This window comes from Falco biarmicus, chromosome 1 (assembly GCF_023638135.1).
Source record: "Falco biarmicus isolate bFalBia1 chromosome 1, bFalBia1.pri, whole genome shotgun sequence".
In the NCBI taxonomy this organism is placed as follows: domain Eukaryota; kingdom Metazoa; phylum Chordata; class Aves; order Falconiformes; family Falconidae; genus Falco; species Falco biarmicus.
The window spans coordinates 102,432,882-102,449,653 of NC_079288.1; the positions used below are offsets into that span (position 1 = coordinate 102,432,882).

At 40.6% G+C, this 16,772-nt stretch overlaps 1 long non-coding RNA gene across 2 annotated transcripts; it reads left to right on the forward strand.

Annotated features, from left to right (window-relative positions):
* Positions 1–338: 338 nt before the first annotated feature.
* LOC130141021 (uncharacterized) lies at positions 339–16,297 on the forward strand. Of its 2 annotated transcripts, XR_008820417.1 has the most exons (4): positions 339–531; positions 13,081–13,137; positions 15,142–15,297; positions 16,146–16,297. It is a non-coding gene; the product is annotated as an uncharacterized LOC130141021 (long non-coding RNA). The 2 variants fall into 2 exon arrangements; XR_008821148.1 differs by lacking the exons at positions 13,081–13,137; positions 15,142–15,297; positions 16,146–16,297 and adding exons at positions 11,717–11,883; positions 12,097–12,236.
* Positions 16,298–16,772: the final 475 nt, after the last annotated feature.

Consider the following 16,772-nt stretch of genomic DNA (forward strand, 5'->3'; position numbering starts at 1 on the left):
TGAGTAAATTTCCTGTCTTCTGCTATATGTGTTGGAGCTTTTATTTGTCTGCGAGTCACACAGAAAATCTTACTCATTAACAAAAAGGTGATCGAAGACAGGCATTGTTTGAGAATTTTCATTCACACTTGTTCATCATAGCGTTCCCCCTGCCCCCCTACCATCAGTTGTGATACAGTCACGGAAAACTTCTATGTAGTACTGAATGCATCCTTTATGGCTGGAAACCTGCATGTTTCCTCTTCCCAGAAAACAGAATTCGCAGCTTACATTGCTGAGTGACATTTTTTACAAGTGTTTTCACTGTTGAACAATTTGTTTCTTTTCTCTGTAGCTTGAGGAAAAGGATGTAAAACGAGCCAGAAGCATCGCAGAAGTCAAGGCGTGCGGAGGCGCGGCCAAGCAGTGACCCCCACAGTGATAGGAATGGCTTCTGTTGTGACAAATTGCAAAGCAACAGCTCTGCCAGTGTGACGCTGGCAGGGGCTGCAGCAGGCAGATTGTACGCAGAAAGGAGTAATGAATTAGCAGGTGAGCATCTCTATGTCTCATTAGTCTGTCTGGACACTTTGTGGGTTTCCAGCCTGTGGTGCAGGAGAGCGCTTCAGCAGGTTATTGTTGGAATGCTTTGGCTGCTGAACAGAGTAGGGAAGAAGGTGAGAATGGAGAACAGAGAGAGGAGGAGTTACTGATTTGGGACCAGAGCAGTATAAAGGAAGCTGGGCATTCAAGTTTTCTGCCTTGTTCACGGCAATAAGCAACCTGAACTAAAAGATTTTTAACACATTTGGCAATTTTTCCTGCAGAATTACGATGTGAGGTTTCTTGGTCTTTTCTTGGCTTCTTCCAGTTTTAAACTACTGTCTCCATCTTGACCAAAATAATTGCAGCCACCACTGCTGTTGTTTTTGGCCTGGCCCACTCGTTACAGCCTGTCTATGGCTATGTACCATTTGCAGAAGCAGCTGCATCACCTCCCCATTTGAAATCAGGTACCTGAAATAACCGTTAGTTTGGTGAGAAGAATTCTTAGCTCCTTTGCATAATAAAGTTAGGCTCCAATTTTTAAATATTTTTCTGTTTGTTTTTAAAGTCAGAACTAGCCCAATATCTTTCTGCCTTAATTTCAGTGGGAAATTTTAAGGTACATAGCACTAGTAAACCAGCCTTGTTATTGATGCCTGCTCTGTGCATGGACTTCTGGTTTGCATAAATCAACGGTTGGCCCCACAGGCTCGTATGCACCCCTTCATGAGCTTGATGTAAGCTAGAAGACCCTAGCCTTGTGTTAGGTCTTCCTGAAGGATGCTTGCCTAGAGTCAGCATTAAGATCTTGCTGTGACAGCAGTCTAAACCAGGAACATTAATCTTCAGTAAGAGGACTCCCTCGTTCAACTGCCACAGCCATTAGCTACTTTGCAAAAAACAGTGGTTTCAGCTCAGGATTTTCTAAAGTCACAGTCTTGGCACCAAATATTTTGCGGTAAATTTCATTTCATAGATTGGACTACACCCAGCATTCTGATTATAACTAGAGTATCTGACACATCCTATTTTAAAGTGCAGATCATATTGTAGTGCATATATGTGAAGAAACAGCAAGCCAGCTTTGCTCTTAAGTGATGAAAACTAATTTCCTGGAAAGGTAGCTGTAAATTTGCTCAGAGCTTTAAGCAGCAGAATATTAAAATGTGTCACTTCTGGACATGCAGGCTTGTATTTGCTTTTTTGTTTCAACTCCTTCTTGCTTGATTGTAACCCTATGTTAGGATTTAATTCTAAGAAAGAATTTTAACCAGTACTGAAACTGAAGAAATATCCAACTCCTTTTTAAAAATTATTTGCTTAGTTTGGAGCCCCAGTTTAATTAGGAAATCTCTAGGAGAGGATTTAAAATCAGTAAGACTTTGTTGGCTATGTTTTCCATATTTTTGCTCCTAGGATAATTCCTAGAAAAAGAATGCAGAGTTGTTAATAGTACTCATCTTGCTTTCCTTCATCTAGAAAGCTGAAGGAGGAACGCCTTTTTCCTTTCAGTGCCGATGAGTCCCGAAACAAGATTTTCCCCTGGTCCAGTCCCCTCCTGCGTACCTCCTGCTGCAGATTTCGTACACCCACCTCAGGGGAGCACAGGGCAGTTGAAAATTCTGTCTTTTACTCTCCACTCTTGTAGTAATCATAAAACTGGGTCAGGAGCTGAATTTTGTAATGAACAATGAACAGCTTAATGACAGGATTTTAAAAAATGGAGGAAAAATATTTAGAAGTCTGTGATGTGAGAAAAATTGAGAACCAACAGAGATATAAGTAATGAATAAATGTCAGGTGCTTGAAGTTACAGGTAGCTTGCTAGACTTGAAGAAGCAAACATCTTTAACCTGCCATTAAAGGAAGGATAGACATAAAAGCTATTGCTTTTACGCATAGTGATCTTGATTCTGTGCTGAAATTTTGAGCTTCCAGTCTAGAACCATCCCTCACCCAAATTCTGTATGCAGCAGTGCACATCTTGCTTTATAACCTTGTGGATCCTGGTTTTGGCAGTATCGTTTGCAGGTTGAGCTCTGTTCTTCCAGATCTTGCAAGTGTCAGCTGCTAGGTGCAAATATAGAATTCTGTTTATTTTGTTTAATCTCAAAACCAACATTATATCTTTAAGGCAGCATCTTTTAAAATTATTATCAGTTAAGTAATTCATTTTTCTCATTTCCTGCTTTTATGTATTCAATTCAAATGATTTGTACGCTTACTAGGTTAGGCCTTCCCCTGCAAAGCACTCAAAAAGCTAAAAAAATAAGAGCACTGATATGGGATTATATTTATTTCAGATTCCTTGTGTGCTTAAGTTTTTTACTGTAGTATTTAATAGATTCCCAAGGAAAACTTCTGACAAGTGCTTTAGGGGTAATCTGGTTTATCTACCTGACAGTGAGTATTTTATAGCATTTAATCCAGAATTGTTATTCAATGTGTACCTGTGTAGTCAAAACGGAATCTTTGCTGCTGTCATTTAGGAACTACTCTTGTGCATGTGATGACATTGTTTCAATAAAATAGAAGTACTTAGCTTAAATTGTAGCATAGAAGTGTTAAGCATGTCTCCCAGGTTGATCAGACGTGACTTCTGATTTTAGATGCCTGTTTTGAAACAGTCTATGGGAAAGAGCCTGGTTTTAAGCTTTCTTTTTAGTGTCACACTGTACTTAGGAATATTCATGTTCCTTGGTGGCTCCACAAAGGAGGCCTGTCTGTTGGGCAGCTGTATGTATTCCATTAACAAACACATGATCCTGCCATTTTTTGAACCTCAGGTTAGGTTCTTCAAGCCAGTGTTCTGAAGAGCGAGTAGAGTTAAATTCCTCTTATTGTGGGAAGCTCCAAAACAACACCAGCTCTGCACTTCGGTCATGTAGTTACAGGGTGAGTTATGGCAAAGTCCAGAAAAATCTGCTGGTCTCTTCTGTGTGGACATCGTACACTTATGGCTTCACCCTAAAAATCTCAGGCCTGTGTAGCCAGTAAGTTTGAATTGTCCATCTGAAACGGTCACTTAAAAAAAAAATTAAAATAATAAGTCTATTTGGAAAGGCCATCTCCTAACAAGGAGTGGGGTAAAAATGGGGCTTTCTGACTGCCAGCATTTCAAGGTTTTAGCTCAGTCTTTTTTTTTAACAAAGCTAACCTTCACGGCTGTCTAATAAAATGAAATAAGAGTGAAAAGTTCAAATATTAGACTTTCCTGTGGAGTAGGTTTCATGGTAGCCTGACAGCCAACATCAACAGTATGATAGTAAGGAGTTCATGTTTCTGTCTAGTCTGTGGTGGCCTGCTGAGATGGCATATGCCTGGGAGTGAGTGAAAACCCTCATGAGAAAACCTAACTTGCACTTCATAGAGACCACTAGTTCAGTGACTGAAGGAGATTTTTCTTTTCCTCTTCAGTATCTCGAAGTAGGTATCATTTATATGTCTCTGTGGGGGAAGAATGGGAAAGCACATGGTGGCTCAAAAAAAATGTATTTTAATTTGTTTAAATAGCTGCAGAAACCTCAGTCTTGGATCCTGAATTGGGTTCTCGGTCAGATTCAACTGAAATCCATAACTGGTTGGGAGAGCAGAGAGCAGAAGTTCTCACAGCTCATGCACGCAAGGGAGCATCTTTTGTTGCTGTTAAGGTTATTGATAGGTTGTGCATGTGTGTGTGTCGAGGCAATAAAAATAAAATTATTTTCTCTCTTAAAAGGCATCCATTTCTCCCATGGAAAAGCAAGCATATTGGATACATTGGAGCTGACAAAATGGAATGTGGCTTGGCTTTGCTATCTGGAGAAGTAACTCAAACCAGGATTTCAGAATAGAGGGGGAAAAACAGGAAGAAATCTTTGTAGCAGCATTCCCTTAGAAATCTTCCACTAGGCCTTTTTATCTGGTTGTTGTTGGTGGTGATTTGTTTGGTTTTTTTCAAAGTGAGATTAACTATGTTTTCAGTTTGTCTGCTAAAAGTAGTATGTATTCATCCAGGGAAGAAAGTGTCAACACTTTCTGAAGATCAATGAGAAAGTGTAAATTTACCAACTTCTTTAAGCAATTGACTCCAAAGCTTGAATTGTTTATGGCTATTGTCTTCTTCATAAGCAACATTTCCCCTCACTGTGTGTGTTGTGGGAATGCAAAAAGACCCCAAACCCATGCACGTAGTGCATGAAAATAATTGCCCACAAAATAATTTTATCAACAGAAACTAATGCACAGGTTTTGTGAAAGTGACAGTCAAGGACAGAACCTCGTCCTTGCTTCTTGTTAGGTGCTAAATACAGAAGAAATGTGAAGGAATGCAAATTCACGGGCATTGTTCTGTGGAGTCACTTCTGGAGTATCAGAGGCAGGTTTGTAGAGTGATTCCTATTCATCAGCCTTCTCCCCTAGCAGTGATGAGCTAAATTAAGTGGACAGGGATTTCTCTTATCTGTTATTCAGCTACTGAGACAAAACACAAGTGTTCCAGAGAAAAGCAGAGAGATACCTCGCTAAGCAGCAGACGCTCCTCTTTTTCAGCTCATTCCTGAGCTTTTCCCCTGAGCAACTAAAAGCATAAGTCCAAATGTTAGATTTCTTTAGAGGTGACCAGTAATTCAGCTGTTTTCTTGATCATTTTGAAGAAAAAGCAGACTGCTGATGCTAATTCTTGCAAGGCTGATAGATCAGTTTTATATAAAAAACTAAGATCTTGGGGTTTTTAAACTCACATTATAAACTACACTGTACAGTCAGGGCATACAGTGAGGGAGAGATATAATCAGTAAATACTAAAGTATGTTTAAAATTAGCAGTATGCTCCTGAACCCAGTTAGACGGTTTCTGAAATCTGCATTTGGATCTACATAAGCAACCACACCACTTTGAGCTTGGCGACTTCCTTTCCTTAAAGGAGGTTGTTCTTTTTCTCAGAGAAGGAGTTCTAACTAAATCTCTCAAGTAAAAATTAAAAAGGGAGACGTATGTATGTGTAAAAAGTAGGGCTGCAGTAAGATTGCAGCATAGTGTTTACCTTGAAGCATACTCCATGTCAGTGAGATGCAGCCGTATGCTGGAAGATAAGGACGTGAATCACAGCCATAGGAAAACTGAGCTCACCGCTTGTGCTGTCTGTGAATTTATCATTAAACATTTAGTTCTGTGAGCACCACAAGCCTAGTTTTCTAACACATTTGTGTCTCACTGAGGACTGATTTTGGAGGCTAAGAAGATAATCTTGAACTGAAGCTTTTTCAATGTATATGGCATTTTCAGGACTTCTTTCCCTGTGAGGCTGATGATGCAGCTTTTCTTTTAGGACACTTGGACAGTCTTCTCCTTTACCTTCCTGCCTATACTGCAAAATTTGCAGGAACCTGGTTATCTTGGAGATCTCCACTCATTTGCCAAATTCTGTTAAAATTAGACAGTGAGACCAAAACTTACTAAGTACATGTGTATACACAGTGATCAATAAAATTTTGTTTCTGTAGTAAATTAGAAAAAAAAATGTTTGCACTTTTCAACCATTTACCTTCCACTGATTCAATTTTCAAGAGGTCTTAGTGGCCTGTATGTTGATTTCTAATAACTGTTGGCAGTTGTGAAGATGAAGAACCTGAAAATTTAGCCCATAGCGACAGATCTTCACTACCTTGATTCTTAGCAAACATTTATGCTGTCACATTTGTTGAGAGTAAGACCAAAGATCTTTTTCCACTAACTTCAGACAGAAGGAAACAAGTGACTTGTCTCACTGATGAGTTCTCACAGTGCAGCAACCTTGGATCCACTCCTGTTGAAAGCTTTGCTCCCCACTTCAGCCCACCCCCCAAAAAGGACAGTCAGGCAGAACAAGCCCTCACTTCTAATCCCTCTTTAATGAATGCCTCAACTCTGTCCTCCTCCTTCCCTCCCTGTGCATTCCTCTATAGCTTTAAAATGTGCTGCTTCCTTCTGGAGTCACCGTCCCTCCTTAGAGTGCAGGGTCTTCTCGTTTTTCACAGGGCACTGAAGCCCCTGGTCGTGCGCAGGAGTTACGTAGTCAGTGTAGATGTCTAGAGTGACCTCTGTGAGCGAGCTTGAAGCTGCTTCTGCATGCTGTGAGTCCACCCTAATCATTCCAATTTAAAAAAAAAAAAGAAAAAAAATATCCAGAAAACAGTTTCATGTGTCTGTGTTTTGTCCAAGTTTAATGCCCATAGAAGAGCCCACATGGATGGGAAATACAGTGGAAAAGAGGACCGGGGAAAGGAATGAAGAATTAATGTTGGCAATGGTGTATGGAAAGAGATTAATAGGAATGCAATAACAGCCACCCTTAATGTGAGACAGAGACCTTTCCAATTCAAAATAATGAACAGAAGTGAGTTTCCTCCCTTACAAGATATTGAAGGCAGAAATCGTTAACTTAGACAAATGCTGGAGCTTTGGGGCTTCAGTACATATGTTTTCAAGTTTTCTAGTCACTGGGAGATATTGGAAAAATATTTTCCTAGATATTAATATTGTCCTTGTTGTAAAATATATTCCTAGACCAAGCATTTATTTTAGAGGACTCTAGCAAGTCTGTATTTTTATTAAAAAGCCAAACAAACAAAGACCTTTTTTCTATTAATGGCAGATGGTAGGCAAAACGTGAACCTGCAAGAACAGGAAAGGCCCAGACTCTGCTATAATAGTTTCAGAAAAATATACCTTGGGTTGTGTTCTAGCTGGCAGGAAAGCTACTTACTTTAAAAAGAGATTCTTTTAAGTAGGAAGTGAAAGATTGCTCATCAGTAAGACCAAGAAGGTCTTGAGTTGCACCAATCAGCAGAAGTTTTTCCAGATGTGTTAGCTTGGGCTCCGTCTTTTCTAACTAAGGAGAAGTCTTCTTTCCTATCATACTTCTTTTCACTTGGTGCCTCTTTTCCTTTTGTTTCTTCTTGCCGCAACAACATCCTGCATCAATCTTCTTTCTAGGGTGCTGAAGACTGATTATCCCTTTGATGTACTGACCCCTTGATGAGGTGAGATACTCAGCTGGTAGCAATCCATGGTTTTCTAAGGAACTGCACTAGTGTATACTAACTGAGGATCTGCCCTTCTCTATATCGTTGTATAAAAAATGCGGATGTTTTGGTATAGGTAGAGTGGAATTAATCTAAGTAGCTATGTCGGTATTTGGGGAGGGAATCTGAAATAGAGCAGTACGTAACGGATGAGTTGCTGACTCATGCGGGGTGGGAAGTTTCAGTTATCACAGGCCAGCTGGATGCAAACAAAAGTGCAGATGGATAACATCAGTGAAAGCTTAGATGAAAAAAATGTGAGGATGCTGGGATGAGACAGGAGAAGGACTGTGAATGATATTATAGCACAAATAAAAATGAGAATAAAACATCACTGCGCTGTCAGCACTTAAAAGCAATCAAGAGAGCCAAGTCAAAGTCCAGGAAAGTAAAGAGCCTCCTGTTGCCTGCTGTGGTCTTTGGACTGGCCCCGCCAAGTGGACTCAATTTTGCTTCCAACGGCTAGGTATAAAGACTGCTCTTCTCCTTCAGCTATTTTAACAGCTCTTTTGGGCAAGAAGACAAATACTTTATTGGACAAATGTGATAGCCAGGCCAGAATATTTCAGGATATTTTCAATGCTGGTTTCTTTCTTTTTAGTGTAGCTGTTTGAAAGGATAGTGTTTCTGCACACTGTCATAGGAGGGTGTGGGTTTTGGGGTTTTTTTTATGTTCAGCGCTTATCTTGATGCCAAACCATAACTTCATTTCTTTGGGGTTTGGACTGGCAGCTGAGTAATTTGCTGCAGCTGAATAGAGCAACTATGTGAAATGCAGGTGGAGGCTGAACGTGTGAAAGCAGGCAGTACAGTCAAATCCTCAGTGTGAGGGAAGGAACCACGGGTCTCTCTTCTGAACCATTTTGATATATTTGCCTAGTGGAAGATTTGAGCAGAGAGAGGAAAATCAGTACTCTTAAGAAGTGGGGAGTGGGGTGCTTTTCCAGGAAGATTTAAGGTAGAATTTAATTTTACATGGGGCCTGCCATACTCGAGGTATACCAAAGTAGTTTATACAGTAATGTGTTAAATATAGAAAGGTGACTTGGCAGGAACAGAGCAACCAGTCAGTTCACACATAGAACACATCGCACAGTAAATGAAGGGCTTCAGTAGTAGCAGGGATGTGAATCCTGACCTCTAGCAGCTCCTGCTGGGGTGATTTTAGGGAATTACTGTTTGCTGCTTTCCACTCTGCCCCTTATCAGAGGGGTACAACTCACTTCTGGCAAAGATGACTGAGGAAGGTAGCTTTTAAATCATCCCCACATGCCTTGCCAGAGCTCATGAATTAGAGCCAAAGCTTCTGGCTGTCAGAGCTGGGTGGTACATAAGAACTGAAGCGTTAAGAGAAGACATCAGCTCCTTTCGGAGGTAAGCAATTGCAATGCTGGCTGAGTCAGGTTATTCAAAAGCTGTGGTTTTGTTTTTCTAACAGGGTTAGTTCCAGTCTGTGTCTCATTAAACGGCTTGCATTCCTGGGAAAAACAGCCAAAACGTCAAAAGGCAGTGCTGGCCAATAAGAGACTGTTTAGCCTAAAGAGGAGGCTCAGAGGGGATCTTATCAATGTACATAAATATCTGAAGTGAGGGTGCAAAGAAAGAGCCAGGCTCTTTTTGGTGGTGCTCAGTGACAGGACCAGTAGCAACAGGCACAAACTGAAGCACAGGAGTTTCCTCCTGAACATCAGGAAACACTTTTTTCACCGTGAGGGTGACTGAGCACTGGAACAGTTGCTCGAAGCGGTTGTGAAGTCTCCTACCTTGGAGGTACTCAAGAGGTGTCTGGGCATGGTCCCTGACAACCGGCTGTAGGTGGCCCTACTTGAGCAGGAGAGTTGGACAAGTTGACATCTAGAGGTCCCTTCCAACCCTAGCCATTCTGTGATTCTTCCAATGGCCACGTTTTGTTAAGCTTAGATAAATCTGTTGACAAGGAGACTTATTAACACCTTGCTCAGTTTTAGTTGAAATGAGGGTTGGTAAGCAGTAACTGGGTCAACTGACTATAATTTTTGCAAAGCTGATGTACTTTCTTCTCTTATCACCTTAAGGATTGGTGCTCTCCCCCAGCCCCAGGCAGGTACCATCGGTGGTGTACAAACCTCCTGAAACGGATCAGCCACTTGAGAGAAAAGAAGCCTTGATGCGTAGGAGGATTTCCTTACACTCATTTCCTGACCCCTTAAACTACAGGTTTCTGCTTTCTCAGTTGTGCAAAGCCACAACTTGTGGGGGTATTTAATTACATAGGAAAAGGAAAGAGAGCTTGGGGAAGAACACTCGTTTAATCTGTGCTGTTCTTTTTACGAACACGGTAAAATGAACAAAACTGATGAAATTTACCGCTAGGATTCAATAGACGCAAGAGACGATTGCTAATTCACAAAGTGTGCTCCTCATTATAGCCTTTGTTCCTTTAAGGAAATAAAGATAAAACACACGTGTGAAAAATAAGGAAACGCAATGGGAGAGCGTACTCTAAACTGGGTCAGGAGTGCACTAATGGCTTCATGTGCCCTGGTTCTTGCTAGGATCATTGAGGACCTTGCTGGTGCATGGGAGAGGAGAAGGTAGGAGAGGAGGCTACACTTTCCTTTCAGGTTTATGCAAAACCACTTAAAACTTCAAGCAGAGTCAAAGAAATAGCAGGTTATGATTAGGCCAGCATGGAGTGAGGGATACTGACCTGTGTCTGAGGTTGGTTGTAAAGGTCATTCTATATTTGGGTGAGCTGTTGAGCACAAAGTTGCTGATTTTATACTCTTCATATCTACGGAACCCAAAATTTCATTATCTGTTACTTGACCAGCTCTCAAGACTAGTCTTTGGGTGATCTGCTCAAGAGCCAGGGTCTAAGGTACTATGGAAATGTTTGCTTCTTGTATTTTCAGTGATCAGCTGAGCAGACAGCATCTTTTGCATGGGTATATGCCAAATTTGCATGTACTCCATTTTTTTACACTAGCAAAAGTTGTATTTATATATCTGATCGACATTCACAGATTCAATTTGATATCCAGAGATTGGCTGAGGAGTCTGGGTGTGCAATTGCAAGCTTGTCTGCATGTAAGAAGTTTTTCAAACGTTTGTCTCTTCATATCTTTACAGAATCTGATTTATGTAAAATGAAATGTTATCCTGCACCGCTTGTTGGTAGTAACTAGAACTGCACAAAATACAATTAAACCACAGACCATATAAACTTAATTCAGATTTCATTACTGTCTCAAGTTAGGAAAGCTTTCCTATAAAACTTGGTCTAATACTTGAAAACCTTTTAAATTACCTGAGCTGATGAGTGGTTTTGCTGTTTAAGTCATATGAAATACATAGTTTTACATAGCTGTAAAGAAAATTAGATAAAATCTTGCACTTTTTATGATAGTTGTCTTTAAGGTGTTAGGTTCAGTAAAACCTGAGGTTCAAATAAAACTTGGAGTGTACCTACCCATGTGGATCACCAGCAAAAGTCATTTTTGCATGACTTCTGCACGTTGCAGCAATAGATAAGGGGCTGATCAGTGGTCTGTTTCCCTCAACTGCTGTAAGAAATCCCTTGTATGTCTCAAAGGGAATGCCTGTAGTGTGATCACAGAATTGAGTGCGAGGTATTGCAAAGATTCCTGTGCTAGTTTTAAGCTGTATAACTGTGATGCTGTGAGCAGCCTAGGCACTGCAGTCTGAACCTCAGCTCAGACTTATTTATCTAGTCTTTATGTTGCTGCAGCTGGACTTATCGCTAAAGCTGGGTTAACACAAAGTGAGCTTGGATGCAGTGCTGCATTGCATTCATTCCTGTGCACTGGAAAGAAGAGGCATCTTCCTGGTTGAGGAAGAGTAATTGGGATGCTTAGAAGTAGTAATTCACCAGTCGCAAAAGACACAGAGTTAATGTACTGCAACAGATAAGACAGAAGTTACCAGAATACGCTACTGCTAGCCCAAAGGGTTTGAGAAGCAAGCTAGAAAATACTGAGAAAGTCCAGAAATACTGAGATTTGCAGTCATATTTTAGTATTCTATATGTTTGCTTTTTAGGCTTTCCACCTATAAGGTTTAAATACTCAAGCTGTAACATGTGAGCCTTAAAAGTCTTTTGATTTTTATCAAGGACAGTTGAAAGTCTATGCCTGTGTTTCTTCCAGGGCAATTAGAGACACCATGTCCTGTGAGACTTGCCAATACTGAGGATGACCGAGAGGCACTTTGTTTGCTATTTTTGATACACATCAAGGAAGTTTTACAGCAACTGCTCCTGTCATATTTCCAATTAAGGACTCTGCTTGGATGCAGAATGAAAAGGATGCATCAGGTAGCAGTGCTCTGTCACTCCGAAGCAGTGACTCCTCTTGCTTTTCCTGGCTGAGCAAGTATCTGACCTTGCCTTCTGCCAGACGAAGTGAAATATTTATCTGTCTTTTGCTTCCTCCTTCATGTACCTGGCTGTCTGTAATCACTTATCTCCTTGCTCCTTTCTTCCATTACCTCGTGTGGTTTTGGTTTTTTTTCTTCTTTTTTTTTGTAGTGCCCCTGCTTAGCTAATCTTGAACATGCTCCAGAGTTGGAGCTGCACAACCTTGTTCAGCACAGTTCCCTCTGACTCTGTGACACTGGAAGAACAAGACTGAAGGGCTCAGCTATTTGATTGACGTATCTTAATCAGTGTTTTGTGTAAGCAATAAGTGAAAAGGATCAGCCAATGTCCAAGTGCTGGTAGAATTAAGGAGCATTTTCCACATCCAGCTGAAACAGCTGGGGGAACATTGAAAACTGATTTTTAATTTTTGTTAGATTTTTATGCCAGTGACTGTATGTAGATCTGTAATTTGTGTCTGTTTTGTAAGCCTGCCTTCCCCCCGACCCTTGTTTATGAGTATTATTTCTATTTGAGTGAATGGAAACACAGCAAAGATAAAAACTATTCCCCTAAACAAAGAAAGCTATTGCGAGACCTTAAGTGTTTGCGAGTTCACCACAGTGGCATTTGTTCTGTATTGAATGTGGAATCGGCCAGCTGTAAGCTGGCATTTTTACTTTGCCCAGTGTATTGAATTCCGTCTTTCTCCTGTGCTGAATTCAAAGTTCTAGCTGAGTGTAGAATGAAACCTATGAAAAGACCGTGATATCAAATGTCTTTTCCAACAAAGTAGGAAGGGAGCAAATAGCAAATTGATAGACTAGAAAAAGGACTGTGCTTCATGCTACGTGGCACTCTAGAAGAATCATTAGATGAGAGCTTTTCTAAGGTATTTTGTATTGAATAGTGATAGGCTAAGCCCTTTTCCTCCTTTGAGGTTTTGCATGTATCTTTTTCTTTAAGATGCAGTTCTTATATAGATGCTAATAAGAATCCATGTTTACAAATTCTAATTACTTGGATATTTTAATAAAGGGCATTGTACTGTTGCTGAAGATCTGACAAGGGGAAAGCTAGGTGAACGGTGATGATGGTGAGTGAAACAAATGGTAGCATTTTCTGATATTTTAATTTTGTCTTGGTTTTCCTTAGATTATGGACTTACCCATTGGATGCTGAATGCTACACATGAGTTTTGGACCTCCTCCTGTAAGTTGTCCTGAAGTCAAAACCTGTTCCACTGTACAGGAGGCTGAGGGAAAGCTGAAGAAAGACACTGAGAAAGCTAAAACTTCAAATTAAAGTTGGAAACTGTAGGGCAAGGAATACCCTTTAATCTTACTTGCTTCATTATTACTTTAAGCCCATTAAAACCAGCAGAATGCTTGGGCCCCTACAAGCTCATGGTGGTTCATGTTCCTCCACAACTTCTGAATTCATTGGCTGAACTCAGCTGAACCTGATAAATCAACACAGGTATCAGAGTTCCTACAAATGACACACGTTGTGTGACTTGGCATATTATCGCACACGGCTTGAGACTTGGTAAAGAGCCTTTTTACATTGCCAATCAAAGGAAAAGCTGCAGTCAGTGTGTACAAGCAAGCATGTGATAGGAAACTGCAGGAAATCAAACTTGATTAGTTCCAGTGCTTGGGCACTTGCATTTCTTCCCATTCTTCTCTCCTGCTTTTCTCAGGCTCCCTCAGCAGAGTGAAGAAATAGGAACATGAGAAGAGAACAAGCTTCCGAGACTAGAACTACATTTAAAAATTAGGTCTCTCATTTCTAGTTACTGTAGCAGCTTTCTGAATTTCAACCTAGCTTAAATGAAACTGCTAGGAAGAAATGCAGATAAAGCCTAGTAAGTTGTAAGCCTAATTTGCAGCAAGCCTTTGGCTCAGGTGAAAATGGGATACTGTTTAGGAATGGCAAAAGGTACCGTGATTTCATTCATGAGATATTTAAAATCTGAATGGGTTTTTTTGGAGAAGTGTTTATGGGGGTAAGGAGCCAGCGAGGCTTTTGTTTTTAATGGGTATGTATTTGCTTTTTGTCACCTGGTATTCTCTGGAAGAGTAAGAATCCCAGAGTTCATAGTAACTGCCTGCTGAGTACTGTTTGTGAAATGAAGATGGAAAGAGGAGAGATTGATGTCCCTTAGTTATGCTGGTCTTGATACCATGGTATCCTATTAGAAATAATATTGGACATAAATAAACCTGAGCGTTTTCTTAGTTTTCAGATGCTTTGCAATTTTTAATTGTGTTTAAAATTAAGTGTTGTATGTTGCTGGGACAAGCCAATGCTGTAGGGAACTTCCTGTAACCAGGGGCCAATAAAACTAAGCTTCCCGTCTGGATAAAGGTGTGCAAACCAAATAAATTGAGTAAGTAACTCTATGTTGTTTAAAGTATTTTCCCATATAGTTATCATACAAAAGTGAAACTACTGGGCTTTAAAAACTCAGAGAGACAGAGGGGGGAAACCCCAAGTTGCAAAAATCTGCACAGAGCACTTCTCACTTGAAAGGGATGCCTTGAGGTGTATTTCTACTACTTGACTATAGGCACAGAGCTGGTTTTATGATACCTAACGTTGATGGTGAAGCTGGACTAGATTCCCTAGCTCGTGTTTTTTCTCAGATACTCTTTTTTTCCCCTTGAGCTGTGCTGGAAAACCTGCTGGTAATCTGCACTCCCAAACTGGTGACAGGATTAATTCGAGCTGAACATTATCTTTACAGAAAAAAATGATAGGAGGAGGAGTTACAAGAAGGGACTGCTTTCTCCCTCCAGATGACTTCTACCTGTAATGAATAGAGTTCACTGCTATTGCAGTGACAAATTTTAGTAGAGGCTAACTTTTCACCTCTGAAATTAGGTGCTTAGCTTTTAAAATATATTAACTATTCCTCCTTTTAACAATGTTATATGCGCATAGGCATGTCCATTTGTTTGTCATAAACATTGATGGGTTCAACTAACAGACAAAAAAGAAACAATAAGCAATGAAGAGTCTCTGTTCATACATATTTTCCCATATATTTTCATGTGTATATATGTATGCATACCTGTGTGCAAGTACACTAATAAATTGAGGTGAATTTTCAGATACTATCCTGCAATTTGTTGCTAACAGACTGGAATGTGCAAATCAACCCACAACAGTCCTAAAAGAATACCCTATTTAGTGTTTTAATCGGGTTTTTAGATGCAGATAAGAACATTCAGCCATCTCGTGCTGTTCTGAGGATTTCTGGAGAAGCATCAGAGGGAGGAAATACTGGTGTTGCAGCCATTGAACTACCAACTGCCTCTGTCTGTGCCCGAGCACGGCATTCCCATCAGAGAGCAGGTGTTCTTGCAGGTGAGCTTGTGAGATGCTGTAGCAAAGTGCAAAGACTGTTCCAAGATCACTACTCTCTTTTCCCACTGTTCAGCCTTTCCTCAGCCCGGCAGCTGGGAAAGCATTCTCAGTAGACACGTGCTCCGTATTTTAAATCTTCCTTATCCACTGACCTCTTGCAGAGGCAAGCTGCTGGGTTGGATAGGCGTTGGGTCTGATGTGTTCAGTTGGTCCCATGTTGCCATAGTCTTACTTGCTGTTTTCTGTGTCTGACTGCACATTGAATCATATTGCCGTCACCTTGTCAGGGAATAGACTTTTGTGTTTCTTTTTCATGGCATCTCTCAACAGACATTAGGTTCAGAAAAATAAATTTTGCAGGGAGCCCGGCTCTTCCCAGGAACCCAGAGCAGATCTTACTTTTTCTTTGAGCTTAGTATTTGCTCAGAACTCCTGAGGTGAAAAAAATATTCATTGGATAGAGGTTTAAAAGCAGAAAACCAATAATGAAGGAAGAGGTTTTTCTAAAGAGCTGCTTTCCCATCTCACTCGAGTGTTCTCTTGGTTTGAATGCCAGTAAGAACAGCAGAAGTCCTTTTGCTTTAAATCTGTTTGGTCCTTGCTTATGACACACTTGATGGCTGCTTGGTCCTTGTGGGATTTACTTTTTCCTCTACCCCATGTAAATTCATCAGAAACAGATTGCTGTGGTAGTTCCCCTCTTAAACAGTATATGAGTTGTTGCTTTCTCTTGCAAACCCCTTCTTTTCCTTTTCCCAGAAACAGCGAGCAACTATGGTGAATGGATTTCTCTACAAGGTTATTTTACAGGTCAGGAGGTTAGCTTACTTTTGTCTTTTGATTTGAAGGGTTTCAGAAGAAATCCTCTGTGTGTTCTCCTGAATTGTAAAGGCTGGTAAGAATGAGAAGCCAAAGTCATCCATTAATCCACAGGCAAAGTACTATTCAAGCAGCTGCAGTGAAAGCTCTCACATGCTGCCCTGGAAATAACCCCAGCCTTGACGTGGTAAGACAACCCTAGGTAAGGTCAGAAGCTCAGTTCTCATTTTCATTTAAGCTTCTGGTTTTAAAACAGTATTTGGAGTTGTCCCTTGTGGTTATTTTGATGTCTTACAGTGAATGGATCCGTGGGGGGGTGGGGGGAGCACAGAGAAGTGGAATCCAGAGAGGCAGAGGTTTATCTGCTGAACATTGCTAGTCTCTCATCTCAACTTACTGTTGTTTTGGCTTAAATATTTAATGACTATGACCTCATGTGAGAGCAGCAAGTGGTATCAGGATTTTAGCTTAAGCTGCTTTGCAGAGACAAAGCACCTGTTTTAATTCCTTCTGGAAATGGAAGTGCTTTGGAAGTGTCCCAGCAAATTCAAGTCAAAGTAGTAATACTTGCCTGCCTGTATGCTTTCCCATGACATGTGTGAATTTGAATGATCTATGTACACTGTGGAAGAGACTGAAGCTCATGGCCGGGATTT